The sequence below is a fragment of the Macaca fascicularis genome, chromosome 5 (assembly GCF_037993035.2).
Source record: "Macaca fascicularis isolate 582-1 chromosome 5, T2T-MFA8v1.1".
NCBI classification, from domain to species: domain Eukaryota; kingdom Metazoa; phylum Chordata; class Mammalia; order Primates; family Cercopithecidae; genus Macaca; species Macaca fascicularis.
Genome location: NC_088379.1, coordinates 147,589,334 through 147,602,161, shown reverse-complemented (window position 1 = coordinate 147,602,161; position 12,828 = coordinate 147,589,334). Strand labels below are relative to the sequence as shown.

Here is a 12,828-nt window from a genome sequence, read left to right as displayed (position 1 = left end):
TAGAATACTTTCTTCAAATAAGCATTGGAAAATTTTAAGAGCTTCTAAAATTACTTTCATTAGAATTTTCATTGGAATTATACTAAAAATACAAATTAATTTGGAAGGAATTGATATTTATACTGTAAATAATTTCCTACTTACATATGTGTTACAGTTCTTTACTTCTCTTTATAGCTTCTTATAATTTTCCTTACAGAGTTATTCATAATTTCTTTATTGATTTTGTTGTTGCTGCTATAGTAATTTGGATTATTATTGCTGCTATTGGGAGCTGCATTCATTTGGAAATTTTATTTTCTATTTTTTGCTATTATATAGAAAAGCTATTGCTGCAAATTTACCTTGCATCCTTGAATTTTGAGTTATTTTATTAGCTCTAATATATATATATATATATTTTTTTTAATTTTTCTGTTGACCTGAAGGCTATGTTGAGAATGCCATTGTCAGCTTAATCCTACTTTGACTTTACAGTTAGGGATGGAAATTGAGCAACAACTATAAGATTTTTAAAACCTTCGGGAAATTAGATTTAATTTTAACGTTTATCTTAAAAGTAGTTTACTCTAGATTCTAGTAACTATATTTGAATAATTTCTAAGGCAAATATTTCAATGCTGGACCTATTATGGAACAAGTGTATGGGTTCTCAGAACCCATGAAAACCCGTTGTCTTGGTTCATTTATATTGCTATAAACGAATACCTGAGGCTGGATTATTGATAAAGAAAAGAGGTTTATTTGGCTTATGGTTCTGCAGGTGAACGAAAACCTGCATCTGATGAAGGCTTCAGGCTATTTATATTCATGGTGGAAGGGGAAGGGGAGCCAGTGTGTGCGGAGATCACATGGTAAGAGAGGAGGCAAGAGAGAGCAAGAGGGGAGGTTCTAGGTTCTTTTTAAGAATCAGCTCTTGTGGAAACTAATAAAGTGAGGACTCACTCCCTGCAGAAAGTGGCATTAATCTATTCATGAGGGATCCACCCCCATGACTAAGGCATCTCCCATTAGACCTCATCTCCATCATTTGGGATCTAATTTCAACATGAGGTTTGGAGAAACTAACATCCAAATCATAGCAGCCATATTGCAGAATTTGCTGACTGACATGGCATGGTCTCTCCTTGATCTCTTCTAAATTCTGTCTCACTCAGCTTCTGCCTTTGCTATAATATCCCCAAAACCTCTCACTGATGTGGGCCCTTAACCTGGAGTTATTCAGGCTATTGGGGGTCAGCACGAGGCCCAGTTTTCTTCCATGGAGTAAGATGGAAAAGACAAATAGTCATCTCTGACTTTAGCTATATCCCCATCACACCAGGATCCTGGAGTAGGGAAAAAAAAAAACAAAAGGATGTTATGAAAATCTCATCTAGGGCTGTGTTAATTTGCTTTTGCATCATGGTAAAGAAACACTTGGAGCTGGGTAATTTATAAGAAAAAGAGGTTTAAGGCCGGGCGCGGTGTCCCACGCCTGTAATCCCAGCACTTTGGGAGGACAAGGTGGGTGGATCACGAGGTCAGGAGATTGAGACTATCCTGGCTAATATGGTGAAACCCTGTCTCTACTAAAAATACAAATAATTAGCCGGGCGTGGTGGCGGGTGCCTGTAGTCCCAGCTACTTGGGAGGCTGAGGCAGGAGAATGGCATGAACCCGGGAGGCGGAGCTTGCAGTGAGAGGAGATCCCGCCACTGCATTCCAGCCTGGGCAACAGAGGGAGACTCCATCTCAAAAAAAAAAGGGGGAGGTTTAATTGTTCCATGGTTTTTCAGGCTTTCCAGGAGGCATAGTTACTAGAAATCTGTTCCTGATGAGGTCTCAAAAAACTTCCACTCGTGGTGGAAGGCAAAGGAGGAGCAGGCACATCACATGGTGAGAGAGGGAGCAAGAGAGGGAGGGGAGGTACCAAATTCTTTTAAATAACCAGATATTGCATGAAGTTAGAGCGAGAACTCACTAATCACCAAGAGAGTGGTGCTAAGCCATTCATGAGCGATCCTCTTCCATGATCCAGTCACCTCTGACCAGGCCCACCTTCAACAATGAGAATCACATTTCAACATGAGATTTTAAGGGGACAAACATCCAAACCACATCATTTTGCCCCTGGACTCCCAAATCTCATGTCTTTCTCATATTTCAAAATACCAATCATGCCTTTCCAATAGGCCCCCAAAGTCTTAACTCATGCAAACCTTAACTCAAAAGTCTCAAGTCTAAAGTCTCATCTGGAAATTAGTTCCTTCCATCTATGAGCCTGTGAGATAAACAAACAAAAAACTAGTTATTGACTCTCAAGATACAATGGTGGTACAAGCACTGGGTAAACATTCTCATTCCAAAAGGGGAGAAAATTGGCCAAAAAGGGGGGCAATAGGCCCCACACAAGTCAGAAACCCAGCAGGGCTGTCATTAAATCTTAAAGCTTCAAAACAATCTCCTTTGACCTCATGTCCCACATCTTGGTGTGAGGGCTGGGCTCTCATGGCCTTAGGAAGCCCTGCCCTTGTGGCTTCTGTGGGTCCACATGGCTGCTCTCCTAGGCTAGAGTTGAGTGCCTGCAGCTTTTCCATGCTGAAGCTGCAATCTACTGGTGGCTCTACCCTTCTCAGGTCTGGAGTTCAGTGACCGCCTTACCACAGCTCTACTAGGCAGTGCACTGGTGCAGACTCTTTGTGGGTCTCCAATCCCACATTTCCCCTCAGCATTCCCCTAGTAGAGTTTTTCTGTTGGGGCTCTGCACTGGTGATAGACTTCTACTTGGGCAACCAAGCTTTCCTACACATCCTCTAAAATCTAGGTGGGAGTGGCCAAGCCTCTTTCACTCTTGTATTCTGTGCACCTGCAGGCTTAACACCATGTAGAAGCAACCAAGGTGTATAACAGCTTGTGCTCTTCAAAGTGGCAGCCTGAGCTATACCTGTACCTAAACCCCACTGAGTCAAGGTTAGAGATGGAGTGGCCAGGATGTGGGAAGCAGTATCCCAAGGCTGATCAGGGCAATGGGGCCCTGAACCTGGCCCGGGAAACTATTCTTTCCTCCTAGGCCTCTGGGACTATGATGGCAGGGGCTTCCTTGAAGACTCGTAAAATGCCTTTGAGACCTTTTTTCCATTGTGTTAGGTATTTGCACTTGGCTCCCTTTTAGTCATGCCAGTCTCTCTAGCAAGTAGTTGCTCTGCAGCTTGCTTGAATTCCTTTTCCGAAAATGCTTTTTCTCTGCCACGTGGCCAGGCTGCAAATTTTTCAAACTTTTACTTTACTTTTACTGCTTCCCTTTTAATTGTAAATTCTAATTTTAAGTCATTTATTTGCCCTTGTATCTCATTTAGGTTGTTAGAAACAGCCAGATCACATATTGAATGCTTTGCTGCTTAGAAATTTCTTCTGCCAGATACCCTAAGTCATCGGTCTTAAATTCAAATTTCCACAGATTCCTAGGGCTTGGACAGAATGCAGTCAAGTTCTTTGTTAGGGAATAAGAAGGGTGACCTTTATTCTGGTTCCCAATAAGTTTCCCATTTTCACCTGAGATCTCTTTAGCCTGGACATCAATGTCTGTATCTCTGTCAGCATTTTCATCACAACCATTTAACCAGTCTCTAAGAAGTTCCAAGTTTTTCCTCATCTTCCTGCTTCTTGTGAGCCTTCCAAACTCTTTCAGCCTCTGCCCATTATCCACTTCCAAAGCTGCTTCCATAGTTTCTGGAACCTTTATAGCAACAGCCCATTCCTCAGTACCAATTTTCTGTCTTAGTTTGCTTTTGCATTGCCATAAAGGAATATCTGAGGCTAGGTAATTTGTAAATGAAAGAGATTTGATTCACAGTTCTGTAGATTCCATAGGAAGTGTGGTGACAGGATTTGCTTCTCGTGAGGCCTCAGAAAGCTTCCAATTATGGTGGAAGGCAAAGGAGAAGCAGGCACGTAGATGGTGAGAGAGGGGGCAAGGTGGGGAGGAGGTGTCACACTCGTTTAAACAACCAAGTATCACGTGAACTTGGAGCGAGAACTCACTTATCACCAAGGGGATGTTGCTAAGCCATTCATGAGGGATCCTCCCCCAGGATCCAGTCACCTTCCACTAGGCCTCACCTCCAATGTTGGGAATCACATTTCAGCCTGAGATTTGGAATCTACAAACATCCAAACCCCATATCAAGGGCCACAAAAAGAATGGATACAGGGACCAAAGAAGGCACTAGCCTATATAGAATAAGGTGGAAGCACAATAGGAGGCCACCTCAATTTTTTTCAATATTCTGCATTTTAATTCTAAACAATAATGTTCAATTCAGTTTAACACCCAGAAGTTGTTTAAGATAGAAGTTTGAATTTTCTACTGAAAGAAAACTTTTATGTCCTAATTAAAGAAAATATCCTATTTGGTCATTTATCATGAAGATAATGATAAATGTTAAATAAGGCCTTATTTGCATTAACTCTGTGGGATGTGTATTTAAGGTGACTACACACTTCAGTGGGTTTTAGTAAATATTGGTTCTTGCTACGTGATGGGAGCTGACAAGTAATGAATGACTCCATAATGGGAACAAAAAAAAGTCTGAAAGACTCAGACTCACGTAAGACAGTTGACCTTTCTGCATCATAAACTTTTGTCCTTTGGACTTGCACAGCTATCCAGTTTGTATTTGATGTATTTATTCGTTGCTATATAAAGTGTTACCCTTCTTCTGTATGCATTACTGGTATTTAAAAAAATTATTCAAGGGCTTATTTGGACACTATGGACTATATGAGACTATGTTGGCCTCTGTGTGTTCTTATTTTATTTGCAAGTTAAACTCATCACCTTTGCAGAAGTGATGTCAGCTAAAACATCCAGAAGAGATGTGCAGTCTGATCTATTAATAAGGACAGGACACTGCCATCTACTCTATACAACAGAGCACAATGCTTAGCTTTGGGTGGGTTTGAAAAAGATAAAAGATAAATTATGATGTTGTTCAAGTGTTAAAATAAAACTCCTATCTCAGACACTTAAGGACCACAAAACTTTGACCAAAGTGTCTTGTAAAGTCTACCTGATGGAAGTTTGATATAGCAAACATGTGACTTTTCTATATTATTTTCTGTTTTGAGTTTAGTAATAGATGGTTTGTATTTTCTTTAGTTGCAACTAAGTGATCAGTTTCATGATTTCTCTTATTATGAAACATGTTTTTTTTCTTAACACTTATCTTAAAAGCAACTCTGGGTCTACCAGGCTCAAAAAATGAGAAAACTTAAGAAAAATTGGAATATTTTGTTTTCCCCAAATTAAAGGAGGCCTGGTATAATTTAAAGCTTATTCTTTGTAGTTTCACCTTCTTATATTGAAAACAATACAGAATGATGAGAGATATATAATAATGTGAATGAGAAAATTGTGTATCTCATCTGCATTATTGACATTACTAGGGGAAAGTTTCTTTCAAATAATGTACAATGGTGAAACAACAACATTAATCCAATGAGTTACTACATCTTTTGACCAAATAGTATGAAATCTTGGCAACTGATAGTAAATTTACAATTTGAAAACTGTTCCTGATAATAAAGTAGAAAAAAGAACCAGGTAACTTTTTTAATACACTTATTGAATTAGATATAATAGTAAATTTATTTATTTATAGCATGATATATAGTGGTAAAATGCCCAAACTCTGGAACTAGATCAGTAGTCTTTTTTTTTTTTTTTTTTTTTTTTTTTTTTTTGAGACGAAGTCTCGCTCTGTCACCCAGGGTGGAGTGCAGTGGCCGGATCTCAGCTCACTGCAAGCTCCGCCTCCCGAGTTTACGGGATTCTCCTGCTTCAGCCTCCCGTGTAGCTGGGACTACAGGCGCCTGCCACCTCACCCGGCTAGTTTTTTGTATTTTTCAGTAGAGACGGGGTTTCACTGGGTTAGCCAGGATGGTCTTGATCTCCTGAGCTCGTGATCCACCCATCTCAGCCTCCCAAAGTGCACTTTGGGAGGTCAGTGGTTTGAAATTCAAATACTACCCTTTGCCTGTGGGACTCTGACTGAATTACTTCACCTGTCTTTGCCAAATTCTCTCTATGTAATAATAATGGTACCTCCCTCATAGGGTGCTTGTATTGGGGGTCCTCAAGACTACCTTTAGGCTTGATGATTTACTAATGTATCAGTCTGTTATCATGCTGCTAATAAAGATATACCTGAGACTGGGTAATTTATAAAGGAAAGAAGTTTAATTGAGTCACAGTTCTACAGGGCTGGGGAGGCCTCAGGAAACTTACAATTATGATGGAAGGGGAAGCAAACACGTCCTTCACATGGTGGCAGCAAGTAGAAGTGCAGAGCAAAAGGGGGAAAATCCCCTTATAAAACCATAAGATCTTGTGAGAACTCACTATCAGGAGAACAGCAGCACTGGGTAACCACCCCCATGATTCAATTACCTCCCACCAGGTCCCTCCCACAACATGTGGAGATTATGGGAACTACAATTCATGATGAGATTTGGATGGGGACACAGCCAAACTGTATCATCTAAGATAGAGAAAAGCTGTATAATCATAGTCATGCTTTCTTATAGTGAAAGTATACAAATTAAGAACAGCAAAGAGAAAAGGTTCATGATGCAAAGTCCGGGAACAAACTCCCAGGTATCCTCTCCCAGTGGAGTCACATGGAGATGTGATTAAAGCTGCCAGCAAAATGATATGTAACCCATGAAGTGTGGTAAACCAGAGAAGCTCAGTTAAGCTTTGGTTTCTAGAGTTGTATTAGATATCACTCACATAAGCATGCAGCATTGGATGATTCAGACACCAGACCCCCTTCCCACAAGCAAAAATAAATGTTCATCATAAATCACATTTTAGAATAAATTTATCTGGTCCAACTGGAACAGCATAGCGTAAGGCCTCATGCATACAAAACACTCTTACCAGGTAGACTCTTCCAGGAGTTCAGAGGTTATCTCCCAGAAGCTAACTGAAGGCCAGACCTGAAGATTCACCTTTCTTTGTGATGGGCAGAGTTTGAGTAACTCAGGCCTGCTGAGTTAACCCTTTCTTGCTGAGTAGTTATGAGGAATAAATGAGTTAATCCATGTAACTTAAAATAGTGCCTGGCATAGGATAGTACTTGGCACACTTAAGCAGCAAACAAGGATCAGCTATAATTTATTCTAGAGGAGCTCTACGAGCTGAATAAAGCTGACTAATTTGGGATAGAAATAAGAAATAGCTATGTTCCATGAATCTTGTGATGATGATAACTCCCCAAGTTTAAATGATGGGTACTATAAGCATATATATTAAACACTTTACCTATGGGTGCTTTAGTAAGAAGATTTCCAGTAAACACTCAATCCTGACTTTTTTGTCCTTTTGTTTTTTGCAGAGCCTTGAAACCAGCAAAACAATAATCGAAGAGCAATTCTGTCAAGGGAAACACCATAAATCAGGTACAAGAGTCATTCTTAACATATAACATTAACACATTATATTCATTTCAACTGATGATCAATTCAAACTTATTAACCAAATGTTTTACAATAATGCCAGTTAAGTATTTTAGCATATGTGTGACTGCATGTTATAGATGAGTGGCCATAATTTTATAGATAAATTAATTTCTATAAATACATTAAACTAATTTTGAGAGTTTTAGTTAGGCCAGGCCTACCGTAGGCAGAAATGTGAAGAAATTTTAAAAAATAATGTTATTACTTATCAAATCAATGCATATGCACTAAGGTTTTGTTATTTGGGAAACACTCATCTGTAAGGCGATTTTCTAGAATTGGACAAATCAGGCAGTACTTACATTCCAGTAGAGGAGATTCAGGAGATATCTTTTTTTTTTTTTTTTTTTCTGAGACAGAGTCTCACTCTTGCCCAGGCTGGAGTGCAGTGGCGCAATCTTGGCTCACTGCAAGCTCCGCCTCCTGGGTTCACACCATTCTCCTGCCTCAGCCTCCCGAGTAGCTGGGACTACAGGCGCCCGCCACCAAGCCCGGCTAATTTTTTGTATTTTTAGTACAGAGGGGGTTTCACCGTGTTAGCCAGGATGGTCTCGATCTCCTGACCTTGTGATCCGCCCGCCTAGGCCTCCCAAAGTGCTGGGATTACAGGCGTGAGCCACCACGCCCGGCCCTCAGGAGATATCAATATATAAGTAAAAGCGGTGGTAAGTGCTATGATGTAAAATAACAGAATTCTATGGGATAAAATATTGGGAGACAAGTAAAGAATTTACTGTGGATTGGGTAGACAGAGGCTATTTCTCTGGAAGATGACATTTAAACTGAGACCTAAAGTATGAGAATAAAGAGTCCCAGGTAGATGGAACAGCATGGAATAAAGAAAATAAATGAAGAAAAAAAGAAAGAAAATAATTAAAAGAAGAATAGTGTGGCTACAGTAAAGTCACAGAAGGGAAGACAGATATAAATGAAGCTGGGCTGGAAATAAGATGAAAAGCCCAGCCCCATAGGTCCTTAATATCCATCGTAAGATGCCTTTGGACTTGCTCTGCTTGCATTTCTGTGTGATGTCATTTGGTTTTCTCTCCTGGTTCCCTGTATATAGATGCTTTCGAGTCTGTCACCTGACCTCACCTTACCCCAACGTGTGTGTGTGTGTGTGTGTGTGTGTGTTTGTACTATTATTTAACTTATTATTTCCTGAAGTCATTTCCAGGATTATATTGGGAAATCCTTCAAAAGTTTACCTCTTGGGAATATGCATTTTAAGAGATTTCTTTTGTACCTGAGACTGGCCTGCTTTTAGGGAACTTGACCTATTTTATGGCTATGTGCATTAAACTGTGTTAGATAATTTTCTAGAATCTAGATAATGCAAGCCAGAAAAAATCTGTGTGCTTTATTGGTTTATTTTTTTTCCAGCTGAAGATTTTTCTTGACCTTAATTATATGGTTAATTGCCTCAAATCCTGATTATACTTTACATGTGAAAATATAGCCTCAGGTATCAAGAACAACTGGAGTAAAAGCTTCCTAAATAATTTTCAACATTAGCATTAGTAATATTGGTTCTCTTAAACCAAACAGAGAAAAGCTACACAAATAACTGTTTGCATCTCAGTTAATCTGAATCATATTTCTTTCCTTCGAAAATGCTTATTCTCTTTGATTTATAAAGTTTTATAATGCAGGCTTCTGAAAAAGTCCTAAAGTAAGGCAAATGACTTGGGGTAATGCCTACTTTAGTACTTTAAAGAATGATTTGATCTTTAAGAAATAGCTATGTTCCATGAATCTCACTCTGTCACTCAGGGTCTCACTCTTGTCACTCAGGCTGGATTGCAGTGGCGCAGTCATGGGTCACTGCAGCTTTCACCTCCCAGGATCAGCTGATCTTCCCACCTCAGCTTCTCTCAGTAGCTGGGACTACAGGCATGCACCACCATGCCGTCTAATTTTTTTGTAGAGATGGGGTTTTGGCATGTTTCCATTCTTGTCGTGAACCCCTGAGCTCAAATGATCAGCCCATCTTGGCCTGCCAAAGTGGTGGGATTAGAAGTGTTAGCTATCATGCTGGGCCAATGATTTGATTTTATATAAAATGTGGAAATTTTGTCTTTGCAGCACTAAAAGTCTGAAAAACCCAGAGTGGATTTATGCTTATTCTAGCAGAGAAATTTTCAGCATATGTGTTAGAAAGGGCATCGACTTTTTTAGACCAATTCAGCATCTTCCAATTAAGTTGACTGTTATTAAAAACTGAGACAAACATCACAGAATTTCCTAGGATTTCATAACTTACAGACAAAATGGCTTGTTTCGTTCCAGAAAGACAAGAGACAGCTGCTTTTTAATTACTACTCTTGCCATTTGCTTTCTACTAGAGATGTGTCTCAAACATGGAATCTAATTAGAAATCTTAATTGAAAATGGATTCTTAAAAAAAAGAAAAGAAAGAAAATAGACCAACATTGAAGCATAAATGTAGGAAGAAAAACATCATATTCCCGCTGGATTGAATAATCACCCATCTGAAAATTAGTTGGCCTCTGGGGAGCATGTTTTTGACACCAAACTGAACTTTACTGTTTCCTTTTTCAGGAGGAATTTTCCAAACCAAATGAGGAGTCTTGTAATCTGTAAATTATAGTTTTTGGAGATTATATTTTTCTCAGGATAAAAGCAATGGTTATGAATTTTGAAGCCTGGGTTAAATCCCAGCTGCTTTGCTTGTTTCTAGTGTGACCCTGAACAAATTTTGTAACTATTCTTAATCTCAGTTAGCTCTTCTCTAAAATGGGATTTGCAAATTCTGTTTTTCAACATTGTTTCTGTCTTGTTGCTCTCTTAACTGACACATTGACTGGTATATAGTAGCGTATCTAGATATAGTAAGTTCTAGAAAGGAAGGGAAGGAAGCTTAAAAAGTAAGGAGGCTAACTTTAAGAACATATATCTAAGACAATATTGCAAATACAAAACATTGAGAAAGTGCTTATTGATTCTGTACACTGGAGGCAAAGACTTAAAGGCACATTCATTTATCCTTTTATTAAAACTATTTTTTCTTGCAGATGTTCTAGATTCTGCTATCCAGATTTAAACTCCAGTTAGAGGCATAGTAACATATAATTTCTGAATTACAACACTTTGCATGCTGCTAAGCTTGATAGATGCTCAATTAATATTTGATTGATTGAGTGAAGCTATGAACTAACAGTGCTAGGGTGCAAACAGCCCAAATTGTCCTATTCTCTGGTTTACAAACCTCGTATCTAACATCTAGAGTAAGAGAAATTACACTTTTCTGTGACTTTTTTCATTCATTGATAGTAGAGATTCTAGTCAGACTGAATAATCACCCATCTGAAAATGTGTTGCTTCTGCATGTACTGCTACCATCAGATCGGCCAGTTTGCTATTATTTGTGTATATTCCACATTACTACATTTTTGTCTTTACTCACGTTTTTTAATATCTTCCATTGTCAATATTTTCTTCCCTGTTTTTCTTTCCCATTCTTCCTCCTTCCTTCTTCATTTCATTCTTCCTCCTCTTCCTTCCTTTTATCGACCTTCATGTTTTTGATGCAAAAATTTATTAAATTCTTATAAAAATAATTGTCTCCATGAAACTGTCCTAGGTATTTCCTGAGATAATGATCTTATCACCTTTGCTTTGTTTTTATTTGTTTGTTTTCAGGCACTGTCCTTTGATCCGTATCTGTGAAAACTGAGCCTGAAATACAGCCAGTGGAAGTCAAGCCACATAATATGTTAATGCCTCTTTCCTTCTATCCTCTACTCTACCCTCAACCTTTACTAACAAACAAACAAAAAGAAAAACACCAAGGGAGTGTCCCACTGGCAAAGCTTGCAGCTTCCTTCCACACTGCTTTCTAGGTTACTGGTGGGATGAATTATGCCATGATCACCAGGCTGCAGCCATATCAGTTGTCTGAGTCAGGTTGGCTTTTTGAATGAGTCCTTAATTTTTGTTACTGTTTTCCTCAAAGTCAGGAGCCAGGCTCTGCAGCACGGTGAGCTAGGTGTCTTTAATTCCCAGGACACCTGCCTGCATCAATTTCCTTGTGGACTAAACTTATTTTGAGTATTTCTCCCTGATTTATGACTTGAATATACACATGACGCTGAGAACTGCTCCTCCACAGAAGCCTGTTCTACCATTTTTCTATCAGCCACACCAAACCCAAGGGAGCCTCTTTTTTATTGATGTGTATTCAGATCAAATTGAAGCATATCAATTAAATTGTGACAACTGTTGGCTCCTTTATAGATGAGTGAATATTTCTGTCCCAGTTTTATCCTTCTTACTGCCTTGTCAAAAGGATTTCTATTTGCTACTTTTTTTATTCCTGCAAATCTTTTCATTGATTTCACATTTGTTATTATCAAAGGTTTCAAATTGTTCCTCTCTTAGGCCATTTCCCACTCTCCTGGCCATATTAATAATAAATATAAGTAAAATAAATAATACCATAATATTTAATGACCCCTTCTAAAATACTTTTTATTTTTATTCACTGTTTAAAAATTTACATACAGTAAAATTTTCACCTTTGGCATACAGTTCTTTGAGTTTTGACAAATGCACACATTTATGCAGTCACCACCACAATCAAGGCACAGAACACTTAATATTATCCCACAAAACTTCCCTCTTCCTGTTCATTTATGGTCAAATTCTTTTGCTTACTTACTGGACTTTTTCTATACCTTTAATTCTGTCTTTTGTATTTATGCCATTCAAATAGAATTATACGTTACACAGCCTTTTGAGCTGGCCACTTTTTACTTACCATATTGTGCTTGACATTCACCCATTTGTCTCTTTATTCCTTTTTATTTTATTTTACAGGTTTATTACTGTGTAATTGTCCTTTTACTATTTGAAGATCTTTGGGATTGTTTTGGATTTTTAGTTGCTTCTTAAAAACCACTAAAAGCATCTGCATCCAGATTTTTGAGTAATCAAAGATTTCATTTCTCTTGACTAGACACCTAGAAGTTAGATTGCTGAGTCATGTTGTAGGTGTGTATTTAATTTTATAAGAAACTACCAGACTGGGGCAGGTATGGTAGCTCACGCCCGGAATCCCAGCACTTTTGGAGGCCAAGGTGGGAGGATTGCTTGAGCTCAGAAGTTTGAGACCAGCCTGGTTAACATAGTGAAACACTGTCTTTAATAAACAGAAACTAAAACTAAAAAAGAGCTACCAGGTATTTTCCCAAAGTAACTATACAATTTTGTGTTCCCACTTGCAGTGTATGAGAGATCTAGTTGGTCAACACCCTTACCAGAGTTTGGTATTGTCAGTCTTCTAGAATGATTTATAGTTATTCT

At 38.6% G+C, this 12,828-nt stretch overlaps 1 protein-coding gene across 5 annotated transcripts in view; it reads left to right on the top strand.

Moving 5' to 3' along the window:
- INPP4B (inositol polyphosphate-4-phosphatase type II B) overlaps positions 1–12,828 on the top strand; it is an 822,790-nt gene that overhangs the window by 384,739 nt on the left and 425,223 nt on the right. For all 5 annotated transcript variants that reach the window (XM_005555983.5, XM_045391863.3, XM_005555981.4 and 2 more), the window contains one exon: positions 7,380–7,443. The gene's annotated coding sequence lies outside the window, so the exon portion shown is untranslated. The remainder of the gene's footprint in view (positions 1–7,379; positions 7,444–12,828) is intronic.